This window comes from Cavia porcellus, unplaced genomic scaffold (assembly GCF_034190915.1).
Source record: "Cavia porcellus strain 051 isolate PalLab524CR breed Dunkin Hartley unplaced genomic scaffold, mCavPor4.1 scaffold_11, whole genome shotgun sequence".
Taxonomy (NCBI): Eukaryota; Metazoa; Chordata; class Mammalia; order Rodentia; family Caviidae; genus Cavia; species Cavia porcellus.
The window spans coordinates 42,638,799-42,656,443 of NW_026947494.1; the positions used below are offsets into that span (position 1 = coordinate 42,638,799).

General features: G+C 33.1%; 1 protein-coding gene across 4 annotated transcripts in view; it reads right to left on the bottom strand.

Moving 5' to 3' along the window:
• Arl15 (ADP ribosylation factor like GTPase 15) overlaps positions 1–17,645 on the bottom strand; it is a 431,626-nt gene that overhangs the window by 274,035 nt on the left and 139,946 nt on the right. The window lies entirely within an intron of this gene.

Sequence of the window (17,645 nt, forward strand, 5' to 3'; positions counted from 1 at the left end):
CATCTAATTCCTAAAGCTGAAGCTTTATGACTTTTTCTCACACAAAACTCAGTAACTCTATAGAGATCAAAGTACTTAACCATTTTACATTAGAATTATATTGTATTCATGTTAGTATTTTCCTTTTTGCATGTGATTAATAATAGACATATTTTTCTTAAAGGTGTACAAATAATTATCTATTTATGTACAGCAATCATTTTATAGTGCATCTACAAATGAATTATAGGAAAAATATATTCAGAACATACAGTCTTACGATGAACAATGTATTAAGGGCTAAAAAAATTATCATTTCTTTGAATGTTCTATCACATACCTGTGTTTCTTTTTCAAGCAAAGTCCTACTAATTCTTTTAAGAGAACAGTAACAATAAATTATTTTTTGAAAAAATAGTTTAATTCCCAAAAAATGCTAGAATCAGCTCAAAAGAATTAAAATTCTTGAATAAATATTTGTATAAAAATTGAAAATGTTAACCAGATATTTCATACTACATAGCCATTAAATAAACAGAAAAACTACAACACAAAGACTTCTTTGGTGACTTTACACATGAACTCCACTATAGTTTCCAAAAGTAGAAGAATTATTTTGTAATGTAAGGAATTAATGTTTCTTTAAAAAACTGTAAAAAACAGGAAAACTAATTATGAGTACAATGATACCAGCATTAACTTAACTAGACAGTTGAAACTGCAAAATATATTTTGAATGTTTAAAATAGGAAACTCATTACTTACACTAGAAGGAGACATAGTGAGCACACACTGAGCAAATATACTTAAAGCACCATGATCTTTACAGGTTGTTTCTTTATAAAGTTATTACTCAAATGATTAACTAATATAAAATAAGGTCATTTCTATTCTTCTTTCTAGGGTTTAATTTTAAATTTGAGTTTTATCATAGGCCAAAACACAGAAAGACAAAAAAAAAAAATCACACTCTTGAGCTTGACTATTGTATTATCCATACCCATAAAATTATGTCACGTATTTCTTAAATTTTTACTAAAAATCTATTTTTGTATAAGTTTTATTTGGGCAAGCCACTGTCTTTTGTAGAAATTTCTTTCTGTGAGAAAAGATGACTAAAAATATATTTTCGTGAGAATTTTCTAGCTACTTTAAAGCGCCAATAATTCCATTTAAAGTTTTAAGCATTATTATGTGCAATTACAAGACGAATGAAACTCAGTCCCTTTTCCAAGAAATTATCAATAAAAATGCTGACACTCAATATTTTTCATTCATTTCAAGTCATGACAGGTACATAGAAAGGTAAAAAGATTCAACTCAAGTATGATACTGATAAAAACAATTCTTTTACATGATTTTGCAGTTCTGTTTTGACTTTTTAGTCTAGCCTACCTCGCATTCCGTAGCTACCTGATGTCCCATCACTTTAATAACATATTTTTTACCTTCCCCATCAAGCGGAATTATTATATAGTGATTGAAGAACTAACTTTGGTGCCAAAAGAACTAGGATTAAATTCCAACTCTGGTTTTCTATAAACTCCTTCACTGTAGGCAATCTACTAGCCTTCGCTTTCTTCTTTGTAAAACAAATCGTAGTTTCTACTTCACAACATTGCTACAAGGATGAGAAAGTATATCTAGTATATCACAGTGCCTGTTACACAATAAGCATAAAACACATGTCTGCTAGCATTATATTATGATTGATGCTTATTATTAACAACTTAATCACTAGGAATATCAATGTATATTTTGTCTACTTGAATACCTTACAAAATCGTAAGACAGATACTCTGGATGCTTATTTTGTAATCAAGGAGAAATAAAAGTTAAAACTGAATGAAAAGTACCATATTGTTGGTGTCACAGAGGTGTCATCAGTGGAAATGTACTGCATAGAAAGTACAAGATCAATGGATTCTCTAAGAATATTCTAAAACGTATTCTTTCTTTGTGGGTTTAAGACAGATTGACACAGTTACTGCGGCATTATAACTAATGGTGCACAAAGTCACTGGATCTTACACTAAGATGGAAAGAGAAGGTAGTCCCATGTGACATGTACCTGGGCCTGTGGAAAAGCCTCTCCAGGTGTCTGGCCTCTGGGAAATTAAGAAAAGTCTGTGCCAATCATAATACTTCTTCTGGCACCAAAATTCCCCTGCAGGAGACTTGGAGGCTTGAAAGAACTACCTACCTCATATGGATAGTCAACAGATTAAAAGGCAATGATTACAAAGTACTGGAAACACAAAGCCTTATGTAAATATGCTACACAGTCTATAGTGGCAATGTTTGTAACAACTCAAGTATAGATTTCCCAGAAGAGAACACATCCCAGCTTTGAAAAGGAAAGTTATAGAGCACGCCAGCAATGTTTAATCAGCTTTGATTCTTAAAAGCTGACAACATACAGGTAGGTAAAGGGATGTATTACCCTTCTAGAAACAGCCATACATTTATGCAAAACATAACTCTGGAAATTAATGGGCAGATTACATTACTATTGCTATCTTTAAATCCATACAAAGTACTCATACTAAATTGATTTCAAAAGTGTGTTCAAGCCGGGCATGGTGGCACACTCCTGTAATCCCAGCACTTGGGAGGTAGAGGCAGGAGGAACATTGTGAACTGGAGACCAGCTTGGGCTACAAAAAGCCAGCTTGAACGGCATAGTAAGACCCTGACTCAAATACACACACACACACACACACACACACACACACACACACGTTCAGGAATTTACACTAAGTAATCTAGCAATTATACACATACAATTATTTCTGCAGAATATCTATAAATGCTTTCTTCTCAAATAAAACACACATGGTTACATTATTACTTTTATAGTAAAGCTATAGGAATTAATGTTCAGAAGACAAAGCATAGGTATCAGTCCAGAAAATAAGACAATGAACTACTCATAGAAGATAATCAGTATTTTACTATTTTAGTCATTCTATGCATTTGTGAAGATAAAACACAACTAAAAATTTAAAGCACCATCAGGGCAATCAAAAGGGGCAACTATCATATTTTGTTTTATTTCTTTACATTGGAATGGATGAAGTCAAGGAGTAAGGAATTAATATTGCTTTTGGGAACAAAAGCATGGACTCTAAAGCAAGGATGAGTTTAAATTTTGGGTCTATGATTTATTAGTCATTTGATTGTTTTTTATTTTGAAGGTAGTAAAATACAACAGAACCAAACAGAATAAAGGCAATCGAGACAATGCATGTGATTTGATTTTGGAAAAAGTTATTTTGCCATGGAACCATTCTCTGGCATACTTAATTAACTAGGTTGAGTTTTCTGAACCAAAATTCCTCTAACATTCTAAGTGATTTTCACAGTTTGAACTACATATCACTTTGATTTTTGTCCATTCCCAGGATTAGACTCCAAGAATTCTTAATGGAGAAATATTGTGCATGGTATCCCATACACCAATTCCTGGTATAATACAATTTTAACACTGTTTAAAGATCTATGCTAAAGATTCATACCTATTTGCTAATTTAAAATAATCCCAGTTACTGTAAGTACTACTGCACTGTACTGACATAAAAAAGATTGTGAAGGGGCTGGGGATTTAGCTCAGCGGCATAAGTGCCTGCCTTGCAAGCAGGCAGTTGTGGGTTCGATCCCTGGTACCGATAAAAAGGGAAAAGACAAAAAAAAAAAAAAAAAAAAAAAAAGATTGTAAAGCATAAAGTAGTTAAGGTTTTTGCCAAAAGTATTAGGCACTATATTCAAGGTTTTAATCCAGGCCTTGTGACCGGAGCTCTATACTACACAGTTCCTCTCTGTATATTCAAACAAGTTGGTAGATTCATTTGTTCATTTACTTTGTTCAGATTACTTTGTTCACTTTTGAGTTTAGATGCTGGTAGAGCTGTTTAGCAAATACACACGTCTGATAAATCCACTAGTTCATTTTCCTCTTTGTTTACAAATCAACACAACAAATCAAATTAAGTGTTCTCAATTCTACATGACATGGCTTTCTTTTTGATGGAATAAAATAAAACCATCAGTTTAGGAAGTTCTTTATTAGAAGACATAATTAGAAAAAACAAGAATTTAAGAAGGGAGGAAAAGTATCCAGCTGATTGACCAATAGCAGTCTGCTCATTTCTTGCTTTTTCAAATATTAAGTGTCCTCTGATTCCCTAGTAACCAGTACTTAGACTCACCAGCCACATTTTTTTCTTGTCTTAGCCTTAAATCCTCATCTGGAAAATAAGCAAAATAGATTAGCTCTTAGATGTCCCTTAAAATTAGGATTTCCTTATTTAAATTAAATAAAACAGAGAAAATTACAGTAACCATTAAGTCAATCCTTAGTGGTCTCCAGTATCTGGCAGAGGGCCTCAAGGGTAGGTCTCCCCAGACTATGTTCAAGTAATTTGATGGCAGAAGCTGAAGTTAAGCACTCATTTTTTCCTGGCCTATCTAAGCTACATTAGTAAGACTAAAACCTCCCCTAAGATTTAACGCCACAAATTTTAATAAATATATGACTTAGTAATTCTTTGGGGAAATAATTGTTTGCATAACCTTTCAATCTTTGTTTTGCAATCCTTAAATCCAACAAAACCTGTGATACAAGGAAGATGGATCTGAAATTTTTCATGCAGGCAAAGCATTCCTGGAATTGTAACAAAATTAGTTTTGGGAGGAAGGTTAGTCTATTTTTATTCATCATGTGGACATTTAAATAGTTTGCTTGGGCCTACATACTAAATTCTCACTGTTCCCTCCTCAAAGTCGACACACATACACAGATATTTCATATGTGCTTCTGAGATTTCTGAGTCCCCTAAAACTAAAGGAAAGATTTTCCCATAGATCTGGTAGTCTTCACCTAGACAAAGAACACTACTTACACCACTGCAATTTTATGATATTTAGACAAAAATCTAACAAAATTCTTCTAATTATGATTTCAATATCATAAAAGGAAATCTAATGCACTGGCATTTATAAAGCACAATCCTTTAGCTGATAGCAAAATCTAACTTTCTAACATGTTCTGGTTACTTAAGACATATACAACTAACACTAGAGTTACTTAAATGCTTCAATCAAATTTTCATGAACGTTTTCTGTCATGGTGTTTTCTATTTTAACTGAGTGACATACTTCTTGACAATTTTAAAAGTGCAGAAATATATATATTACTGAAGATGTTTTCAACTTTTTCAATTAAAAATGTTCAGTTTTTTTCTAGGTTGATCTTGATGTTATATCAACATATTATCTTAAGTTTTTAGATTCCATTTTTCTGGTTTAAATGGGAAGGGGTTATTTGTGTAATAACAGTTTTAACAACTCCTCTTACTAACAAATTCTTCACGTATATACAGTCAAGAAATTCATTCTGGACAGAGTTCACTTTTGATTTTAGATCAAGGAACAGGCAATCCATTTTTTTTTTTTTTTTTTTTCTCCACCAATGTGTCTTGCTCTCTGGAAGATTTTTTGGCCCTTCAAGTTTTGACAATTTAAGTGTCTTTTAAAAATTATATCAAAGCTGAAAGACTGACGTAGTTAACAATCCAATACATTTTGGATTTCTTTTCTTCCTGGAAAAAGGCATGCACTGTTGTCTTGTTGAAACTTAATAGACATACCTTTCTTATAATATGCTTTCATTTCATCAGCTCTCAAAGTAGATTCTCTTTTTAATTGTTTAAAACTCTTCCAACAAATATTCCATTTTTAATTGGTATACAGTGTCAAAATATTATAGAGAAATAATTTAAAATAATAAAATATCATCATAACCAGCCACATCAATGAAGCACACTGTTATTTTTCTAAGTTCTCTTCTAGATTATATTTAAAATATGGAAAACTATGCATTTGATTTCAAAAGGTAATAATTAATTTTTTTATTTTCTTCAATTGAATATTGTATATATTTTCTATATATAATCATTTCAACTGAGGTACCATAATTTACTTAACATTTGAAACTCCATTTCAATGGAACATTTACGCTGCTTTCAAATTCTAGATATCATACAAAATTTTACAAGGAATTGCCTTATGTATATAGTTTCTTTTAAATTACTGGCTTAGCATAAATTGTCAGTGATACCATTACTAGGTATGTGAGTATTCTGGCAACTTTTGATTTATATGAATAACTGCTTCCCCAAAAAAGGGACAGTAACAATCATAATAGTGCTAATAATATATATATTTATACTAATGTCACTACAATCTTACCAACACTGGATCTTTTTTAAATTTTATTTTAAAGAAAGTAAAACCAACAAAATAAAGAGTTACTCAAAACAAAACAATGAAAGTAATACAGGACTTCAAAACAAGATATCAGGAAATCAACAATGGCTACCATAATGCCTACTGCTATATTCAAAACAGCTGCCCATAGCATCACATATAATAAAATCAAACAACAAAGAATAAAACTAATTTAAAAAATGAAAGCAGTATAGGATTTCAAAGCAAGACAATAGGAAATCAATAATGGCTAACATAATGTATCTAGTTATCTTCAAAATAACTTCCCAGACCATCAGGCATAATAGAATCAAACAAAACAAAACAGAATAAAACCAAATAAAATAAAACAATGAAAATGATACAGGAATTCAAAACAAGTTAATTAGAAATTAACAATGGTCACCATCTTCCCTGTTTTGGATGTTTCCTCCCCTTTCACTTTCACAGTATATACTGTGGATCGTACTAACTCCATTCAGTTTTTTAATGCAAGAGAGACAACACAATTTTCACCCATTTGAGTCCAAACAATTTCACACATAAGCATGATTTCAAGTTGCATCAATTTACCAATAAGAGCCTCAAGAGTATCCTTATCACTGAGGTAGCTTCCCATTGTATAAAAATAATCATATTTTTCTTATCCATTCTGTGACTGATAGGCAAGATACCCCTGCTTTTTTCTGGGTCCCCAGTGCATGGAGTATTGTCTTGTCTCCTTCAACCTTCAGTCTATGAATTTTCTTTTGAGTCAAATGTATTTCTTGTATAAAGCATACTGATGGATCCTGTCTCCCAATTCACTCTGCCCAGCTTTCTTCTTATTGTGAATTAAGGCCATTTACATTAACGGTGATAACCAACATGTACTGGTTCCTCTTTTTTCCTTCTGTTGGCTCCTACTTTCCCCTCTGTTGGCTCCTCTCAGTGATTCCACTTTGCTGCTGTTCCTGGGACTGTGGTCATTTTTCTCTCTCTCAAGAATATACTTTAGTACTCTTTGTAGGATTGGTTTGGTGGCATGATTTACTTCAGTTATTCTTTGTCATGGAAGTATTATTTTGCAAGATAAAGTTGAAAGATATTATTTTGAAAGATAAGTTTTGCAGAGTACATCAATCTGAGTTACAAGTTGTTTTCCTTCAAGCTTTGAAATACTCTTAAATAGCTCTTCTTGACTTGATGGTTTGTGTTGAGAAGTCTGTTATGCTTGTGATGGACTTTCCTTTACAGGTGATCTGTTTCTTTTCTCTAACAGCCTTTAATATTCTGTTCTTGTGCTGAATTTCTGGGATCTTGATCATTATGTCAATGTAGATTTATTTTGGTTATGGATGGTTGGAGTCCTATATCCCTCATTTATCTGTATGTCAGGTACTTTTCCCATGCTTGGGAAGTTTTCCGTAATTCCTTTTGTAAAAAGTCCCTTTATGTCATTAGTGTTGCTTTTTCCTGACAACTGTCATTCTTAAATTGCTTTCCTTGTGCCATCTTGCAGCTATTGAATTGTTATTTCTTGGTTTCTTGTGATTTTTAAGAGATTTTTTTCTTTGATGATTACTAGCTGCAATCCTGTCTTCCAAGTCTGAAAGTCTATCTTGTTTCTTTCGAGTAGTTTTGCCAGCTTTTAGTGGTGTTTTTAATCTTCTGGATATGTCTTTAAATCTGTTTCCTGCATTAATTCTTTCAAAGTTCCTTTATTTTGCTCTGCTCTTCTTCTTTATCTCTATTTTTAAAGATATGTTCAGCATTTCTTTCATTGTGTTTGTGATTTCTTCTTTTATCTGAGATATTATTTCTAATCTGATTACTTTTACAGCCTGATGAAGTTGTTTCTTTACTTTAGTTGCTATTCTTGCAGAAATTTCAGTGTGTAACTTCTAGTTTCTTCCATTTCTATGTCTCCTAAACTTGTTTTATGTGGGCTGTAGGTCTGAGATTGCCTGTTGCTCCTTTGTCTTGACACTTTCCTGGGTTCTCTAGATAGGCTGGTTGTGGGATACAAGGCACTTTCCCCATTGGCTGCCCATCCAAGGTGTAGGGAAATGGATCAGGTACCTGGATTTCTCCTAACCTAGGTTTCCAAGGAGGCAGTGGGGTGTGATTGGAGCTTCTGAGACTCCCCTGATGGCGGCATACACACAGGAATTTTGCTGCCTGATTCATCCAGCTGGCACTGTCTACCAGTCCCCAATGGCAGCTGATGGGCTTGCAGAAGCATCTATGTTCAGTTTCTTTTTCTGGTGTTTACAGTTCTGTGAGAATGTTGGTTTTGCAATCCAGAGATGTGCTGGGTATGGAGCAGATTTCACCTCTTGATGTAGGGGCTAGGACTAGTCTTCTTTATGAGGAGTTCTCCAGAGTTCAACTGCTGTCTCCTTGCTGCTGCTTTAGACACTTCCATGTTACTGGCCTCAATGATTTCTTCGTCCTCCAGAGATGCGTGTGCTGGGTCCTGGGGTTCCTGTCAGTCTTACACGGTCTTACACTCTTCCAGCTGGTCTATCCTCTGGGATGCAATGGAGGAAGCCCGGATTGCAAATTCAGTGTTTTTCAATTAGTCCACCCCCTGGGATATTATGGAGTTGGAACACAGCATGGGCTCACTGTTTTCAGCCAGCCCTGCCATCAAGGATGTAATGGAATGCAGAGCCTGAACTCACTGTCTTCCAGCCAGTCAGCCTACCAGAATGTGATCACAGCACTGGTTTTTATCATAAAGAAAATGAATCTAGCTAATTTTAAATATAAAGTGTACATTTTCTTGTTTATTCTCTAGTCAAGATGAATTTCTAGTAAAGCTGAACCTTTTCTGTTTATCTCTTTGCCATTTATTCTTTTCATGAGTTATCTCTTTCTAGACTTTACAAAATGTATATTAGACTCTCAATGAAAGGTAGATAGAGATGATTAAATTTTCTAAATAAAACCACAAGTAATAATAAGTGATGTCCAAACAAAAATGCTCTCTTTTTATAATTATCTTGTTAACTTTAGCTTTCCAATGATCCTAAATTTTTATTTGTCCAAATGCCTAATCTTTTCTCTGAACCATTTTCTTGGGGCTTCCTCTAATTATTCTCCTGCTAGGTACAACACGTATATTCACAAACCTTCAGATTTTGCTATCTTCTCCTATTCTTTTCCTTACTACTGAGCTCTTTTATTTTAGTACCTTCCTTCCATTTCCTTTTTCTTATATGATTATCTTGAGATAATTACATAGTTTGCTTTTCTAATTTATTGATAGCATAGATATTAATTTTAGAGAGATGAGGACAGGGAGGAGTTAGGGATTGGCATTTGGTCATGGAGTTACATCTCCAGCTTGACACTGATTTTTAATGTGATTCCAACTCAGCTTTCCTAGGATAGATTTCACTTGGTTATGACCAATCATCTAATATGTTATTCTTAGATTTGATTTGCCAGATTTTTGTTTATAATTTTTGTATTTTTGAGGGATACTGGTTTTCTTATAATATCAATGTCTTTGGTTCTGGTATCTGATTGTGGTCATACAATGGAGTCGGGAAATTTTCCTTCCACTTTCATTTTCTGAAATGTTTTCCTTTAAGATGTTTGGTGGAATTTACCAGTAAAGCTAATCAAATTTCAAGTTCTCTTTAATTATAACTTCAACTTATTTATATATTCATTTTTAATTTTTGTAGCACTGAAGATATAGCCCCTAAGCTACCCTGGTCTTCACATTGAGCACCATCCCAGTCCTTTTTAATTTTAGGCAGGGTCTCACCAAGTCATTCAAGTTTGGGCTTGAACTTACTATCTTCTTGCCTCTGTGTCCCAAGATGCTGGGATTACAGAATGTGCCATCATATCTGGCTTCAACTTCTTTAAAAGATGTAAGTTTGTTGGAGTTTCCCACTTATTCTTGAAGGTTTTTCTTTCAAAGACACTGTACACATTATCTAAGTTGGTCAAATTTACTGGTATAAAATTGGCCACAGTATTCTGTTATCCTTTTAATATTTAAAAAAATCTGTACTGATATCATCTCTCTTATTTTGTATATTGGCAATCGGTATCTTCTTTAATTTTTTCTAATCAATGTTTAGAGCTTTATTGATTTTGCTGACCTCAAAGAACATGTTTTTTTTAAATAAGCCTTTAACATTTAATATTAATCTATTGCTTTTTTAGATATTTATCCTGGTATAACAACTGGAATTTAAGAACATATAGACTTCTCCATCTTTTCAGTAAGAAATCCAATTTCTTCCTATTTAAACAATGGTCAAATACTACAATAAATAAAGATATATATATACATATATATAACCATTTGACCTTTAAATTCTCACATAAGTAGAAGAAAACCAACAGATGGAAAAAGGGGAGATAGTAAAGAATAAGGAGAAGGAAAGAAGATGTGTTATGAACATGCACTAACTCACCACAAGAAATGCAGTCATGTGCTGCAAATATTTGCCAAAAAAAATAAACATTTAAAAGAATTCTTAATTCAGAGCTCGGAACCTAGGATCTGCCTCTATTTTGCAGACCTGAAAAACCTTTTGTAAGGACAGATTTCAGACAATATAAACATATAAAGCCTGGAATAGTATCAGAAAGTTAATTTTTACCATACACACAGCAAAGCTCAGTTGCTAGAATATTTTTCTTGGCATTTTTCACCATACAGGCAGATCTATACAAGAAACCAAATCTTCACCTGAAGGATACTTTATTTTTTTTTATTATTTAAAGAGAAAAAAAAAAAAAAACAGAAAGAAAGGGTAAAAATAATACAGAATTTCAGAAAAATAAACAGTAAGAAATCACTACTTGATAAGTTACATATTGTCATCTTAGAAATAGTTGTTCAAGTTACAAAATTAAAGCATACAAAGTGACATTCAAATAATGACACTGCAAACAGTTCTGCTCAATGATTCAACAAAAACTTAGTAATATGATTATCAGTCCTACACACTTGTTTTTTATCTTAAAGAGGGTAAGATTAAACATAACAAAACAGAACAAAATAGTTCATAAGGAAACAATTTAAAGAAACACAAATTTCAAAGCAAGTCCGTAGGAGATCTTCCCTGTCTATCTTATTGTCTCTAGCTTTCTTCCAAATAGTTTCCCCATCTTCACACACACTGAACATATACTGAACATTATAGAACTAATCAAATCATTACAGGATAATAAAGGCTTTTCAGGTCTTTAATACCTGACTTTGGGGGAGTCAGTAATGACTACCATAATGTCTCTCATTTTCTTCATAGTAGCTGTCCTTATCTTTACATATGCTGAAACTGAACATAAGAGACTACACTAATATCACTCTGAACAGTGAAAAATAATATTGCTAGATTTTATATCATAATGCTACAGAATTAGCACTGAATTTCTTAATGTCTCTTCTTCAGAGTATCTGTACATTACCTCATGCATTATATAATCTGAAGAACAAGTGTTTTTGTTTTGCTTTATTTTATTGGATTTCTTTTAATACTTCATTGATTTCCACTTTAGTCAATTTTGTTCTTCTCATTTTGAGTTTAACACATTTCCCTTTCTGTTTCTTAAGTAGAAACAAGGATCATTAATTTGAGGCTCTTAGTTTCTAACCACAGGTGATCACCTCTTTCAAAATCCTACTTTAAGGGTATACCTTAAATTCTGATATGCTGTGTGTCATCTGGTGTAAAATGTGTTACTGTATTTCTTTAGATTCTTTCTTTGGTCTGTGTTATTCAGATGTTAGTTTCCAAATAGAGATTTTTCCAAAGATCTTGTTGATTTAATTCTAATCCAAAGATCTTGTTGCATTCCGAAAACATAGTAGAATCTGAGTCTGTCTATATCTACTGAGACTTGTTTTATGTAGTAGTTAATCATTTAAATTGTTAAGCAGTCCATGTGCACTTGAGAACAATGCCTTTTGCTGCTGGTAAGTGTACTATAAATATTAATCAGATCAAGCTGTGGCCAAGTTGTAGCACACTAATTTTTGCTACATTTTCTAGCAGTTGATGTAAGATCTCCAACTAAAACTCTGGATTTGTCTGCACCACTTTGCAGTGTTTTGTTTTGTTTTTGCTTAATGCACTTTGAAGCTTTATTTTTGAACAGAACTGTTTGGGCCTCTTAAACAAGATGATCCCTTCTTCATTATAAAATTAACTTCTTTATCCTCCATATTATCTTTGGTTCTAAAGTCTACGTTGCCCAACAATAGCCACTCCACCTTCCTTTTGACTTCTAGCATGAAGTGCCTTTTCCCATCCTTTTAACTTATTCATGTCTACAAGAGGCAATAATATTTTAAAACATTTTATTATAGTATATTAATTGCCATTAATTTAAATAGTTCTAAAGTCATTTCATGAGTGTCTTTGCAAGGTATGATCAAAAGTACAGAGATAGGGATATAGGTCAGTGGCATAGGACCTGCCTGGCAAGTATGAGTTCAATCCCTGGGACAAAAACAAAACAAAAACCTATAGTGAATGCTTCTGCTGTGTGCCATACAACAGAAAAGCAGACTCAAAATCATTATGTTGGGAAATCTGGCTGTTCCTCAGGTCAAAATGAGCACAAAAGGAAAAAGTTTTGAGTCTGTTCATGAGATAAGTGTACTTGAAGTGAGAGGGAGTATTCTGAAAGAAATCAATGGCAAGTGTCTTACTGTGATTTTTTTTTAAAGCTAAGCATTTACTGTATTTTTTGGTCAAAGTCAGCATTTAGTAAAATCTTACTTTCCAATCTATTTGTAGGAAGTGTGTTTCTTTACTGTGGGATGTAAACCACTTACATTTAACTAGATTATTAATGGTTAGTTTTAAGCGTATCATTTTGCTACTTATTTCCCATTTGTTTCATCTATTATTGTTTCCCCTTCCATCTTTTTCTGCCTTCTTTGAACTAAATATTTTTGACATTTTTATGTTATCTTATTTGAGATACCACTTTTGTTAGTGGCTACTTTACAGTTTATAGTACAGTTTATAGTACTATACAGTTTATAGTACAATTTAAATTCAACCAATTTACTTTAAAGTGTTACAACACTTTACACAGAGCATAAGAATCTTATGACTGGGCAAGTAGCACATGCTTATCAATCTCAATACTCTAGGAGGCTGAGGCACAAGGATTGCAAATTTAAACTCAGCCTGATAAACCGTGAGAACCTGTTGAAAGAAAGAAAGAAAAAGAAAACAAAACAAAACAAAGCAAAAAAAAAAAAAAAGGAAGGAAAGATAAGAAAAGAAGGTTGCAGATGTAGCTCAATGCAAAGATCCTGGATTCAATCCCCAGTAGCACTCTACTCCAAAACTTGTAATGGTGTGGTTCCCTTTGTCCTTTATGAGCTTTATGTATTTTTTCTTATGTACAATTTTTTGTTTAAACAGTTTTCTTCAAATGATTTTTACCTTCCTGGCAAGTACAAAGCTCAGTTTGATTGGCAGTATCAAAACAAAGAAAAAAACCCTAAATCTTACACAATTACCCATGTGCATTCCATTGTTGATACTCTTCATTCCCTTTATAGAAATCCTATTTACATCTGGTCCAATTTTTCTTCTGCTTGAAGGACTTCCTTTACTATTTCTTACAATGCTGATCTGTTAACAATAAATTCACTCAGCTTTTGTATTTCTGAAAAAATATATGCACTTTTCCATTTCTTTTTAAACACTCTCCCAATATAGTTTCATTTTTCCCTTTTAGTAAAGATGCTGTTTTACTGTCTTCTCGATTGTACTGTTTTTAGCAAGAAATCTGATGTTATCCTTACTTTCTTTTCATTGTAACATCTTTTATTTGCTTTTTCAGTTTTTCTTTGTATTATGATTCCCAAAAGAAATAAAGCAAAAAGGATGTATGTATCTGTAAATGTATATAAAAAAATACACATACACACATAAAAACAGAGACAGTCAGACTGACTGACTTCAGGAATTTGGCTCATGTAATTATGCAAGGCTGGCAAACCCAAAATCTGCAAAAACAGACCAGTATGCTAGAGACCTGAGTCTATGCAAACTTCAAAGTCCAATGGCCATCTACTGTAGAATTATTTCTTATTCAAAGGAAGTTAGTGTTTTGAACTGTTCAGATCTTCAATTAGATAAGGTCAAATCACACTATAGAGGGCAGTCTGCTTTACTCAAAGTCTAGGAATTTAACTATTAATGTAATAGTTAAATTATATAAACATTCAGAATAATGCTTGACCACAAATATGGGCACCAGTTACACATAAAATTAACCATGATTTTTTTTTATCAGTTTCAAACAATTATGACATAACTAGACAGAGTTTTGTTAACATCTCTTAAGTTTGGAGTAGGGTTAGTTTCTTGGATTCATAGTTGTACAATTTTCATTAAGTTTGACAATGTTTCAGATATTATTTCTTCAAATATTTTTCTGTCTTTTCCCCACCCTCTTCACAAAAGTTGCCCTAGATTAGGATCACTTAAAAGTTGTTCAGACAGCTTCCCAATGCTGTTTGCATTCTCTTCCTCCCTCTCTCTTACATAGACTCTCTAATGCTATGCCTTTAAATTCATTCAATCTTTTCTTCTATGCTGCCTAATGTGCAATTACTCCTGATACACATTGTATCTCAGATATTTATTTATCAGTATAAGTTTTAAGTGGGTATTTTTAAAATGTATCTTCCATATCTCATCTTTATACGTAAAGGAAATGTAGTTGTAACAGTTTTAATGCTCTTTAATATATGTGCCAGTTTTGGGTCATCTTCAAATAAATGATTATGCTTTTAAGAGCTTTCTTCCTAATTATGAGTTATGTTTTCTGCTTCTTCACATGCCTACCAATCTTTGATTGAACATCAATCATTGTGCATTTTACCTTGTTGAGGGCTAGGGATTATTTTTTTCTGTAAATTTTATATAGGTGATACATTAACGCTACCAGGAAACCATCATCATAGCCTTTAGAACTTGCTAAACTAATACCTTACGTGTGTCCAAAGATGTACTCAGCTTAGGCAGATTCTTTAGCCAAGACGTTGGTAAGTACTCTGATTCCTCATGGATTATGATTTTTTTTTCCAGTTCATTCGGTTGGTTCTTAGGCTTGCGTGAAGATCAGGTACTATTTCCCCAGTCCTTTCAGGTGTTTTCTTCCCCTGGTCTTGGGGTCATTTCTTCACATGTCTATATTGTAAGATACTTAAGAAGACCTCCTGAAGATCATTGGTTTTTTTCTTTTTTTCATCTGTGCAATACTTTTCTCTCGAGGTATGTTCTGTGAACTCTGGCCACTTTGATAGCCTTGTTTCTCAGCTCCATCTCCCAGTGCAGGAAGTTCCCTGACCTCTACCTCAGCCTATTCTGTAATCGTGCCATGGCCATGAAAACTAAAGGCAGTAAGCTCCAGCATTTGTTTCTCATTTATCATGAATGACAGACCTTTGATGCTTGACATTTACTTTTTGAAAACTAGTGTTTTACACATTTTCAATTTTTTAAAATTTATTTTGGTTCTTTCAAGTTGGAGGACAAACTAGTTACAATTAGTCTATTTTGACCAGAATCAGAAACCCTTGCGCATTCTTGCATTTACTCTTGTTTCTTGGGCATTTCGCCTTTCCCAGACAATCACTCTACATCTCTGTCTACAAAGAGGCTCATGAAACTTTTCCTTATGAGAATAAACTCCCTTAACATGTGCAACCCCCATACCACCTTAGCACTGTCTTTCTTGCTCTCCTCTTTTCCTTTCCCTCTCTCTGTCTCTCTCTTTCCTTCCCACTGCCACATTCTTTTCCTTTCCTCTCTGTCTTTGGTCTGTCTTCTAGAAAGTATAGTTTATGTGCTATCTTAGTTAAATAGCCAAGTGATAAAAATTGATAATCTACAGCTCAATCTCTTAATCACTATTTCCTCGTTTCTCAGATTGGATATCATCCCAAACATCTACTGAACCTGTTCTACCCTTGATCGTTAATGATCATGTGATTTCCACTCACAGGTCATTTCTCAGACTTACATTTGTATTATTTGACTCTGGTTCTTTTTATTTCTTGCCCATATGATTAATAGATTCTTTATCAAAAGCAGATTCTGATCTCTCAAAAATATCTGTGATTTTTTTTCTTTTTTTTAAACTGATGCATTATCAGTGCCAAAATCAGTGGCAGTCACACAGTAGGCATTCAGTAAATATGAAAAGGATGAACGAAACGTAGTTGACGTTTTCATCCCTCTCTCTAACCATTATATTATGATAATGTCATTCATATCCATAATTGAGTTGTCTCTCAAATCTCTATCTGTTGTTCCAAAATCTTTAATCAGCTTTTTTTTGGTTCTGTACACTTGGATCACTCTTGAATGTCTACTGACATCTCTAACTTAGCATGGTACAAAACTAATCTCATTTTTTACCTTAAAACTCCCTCACAAGTTTTCTCTATCTCTTTTTACAATTCCTCCAAACATTCAGGTAGAAATTTCAGAGGTAATCATTCTTTCCTTTCCTATCACCTAATGTGTGTGTCACTCTTACAGTATCAATTTAAGTGTCTCTTAATTCTACATGCGCACAATTACAGGGCACAATTACTGAATCACCTCTCCATATTACAAGTCTCTCTCAATAGTTTCCCTAGTCTCTAGCTTTTCCATCTTCCAACACTCTACATCTCTGCATTCTATGCCTTAACCACCAACTTTTCTCTGAAACATCTACAGTTTTTTATTCTTTCCCCACATCATTTTTTACTACTAGAACACCACACCATCACGAGGCCCTATTCAAAAGTAACATTCACTAAGCATCCTTCTTTAACAACCAGGTTAGCAATGATCATTTTTTAATTTTCATATTTATTCCATCAAGTATAGCACATATCATATTCTGTCACAGCACAGGCCCTGGCATAAATATTAAATGTGAACTGTCTTATCATTAGGAAACATCTTCTGAACATAGTATAAACCTCATGGTGACAGAGAGACTTCCAAAAAGATGTCTAAGAAGACACTGTGCCAAGTTCTGGATAACTGCAACTCACAACAGCTTGATATCCAAACAGCCAATTTAATATCTATTCAACAAAAAAACTGAAAAGTGCTCAATGTTATGGTTGGTTTCATTAAAAGAAAAACATCACTTAAAAATTAAATAAAAACATTAAATTACAATTTATAAATACATTATATAATTATTTACAGATAACTTCTTATATTATAATTGAAAACTGTTCTAGTAATAGTACTAAAGGATAACTTTGATAAAACTAAAGAAAAGCATACTTTTTTTGTCACTCTTACACATATTTTGTAAATTATTTAGCCTGACAAGGATTATTGAGCTAATGAACTTTTTATAGTTTTGCAGCATATCACTCAAAAGAGGCCCGGAGCCACCTGTGCTCC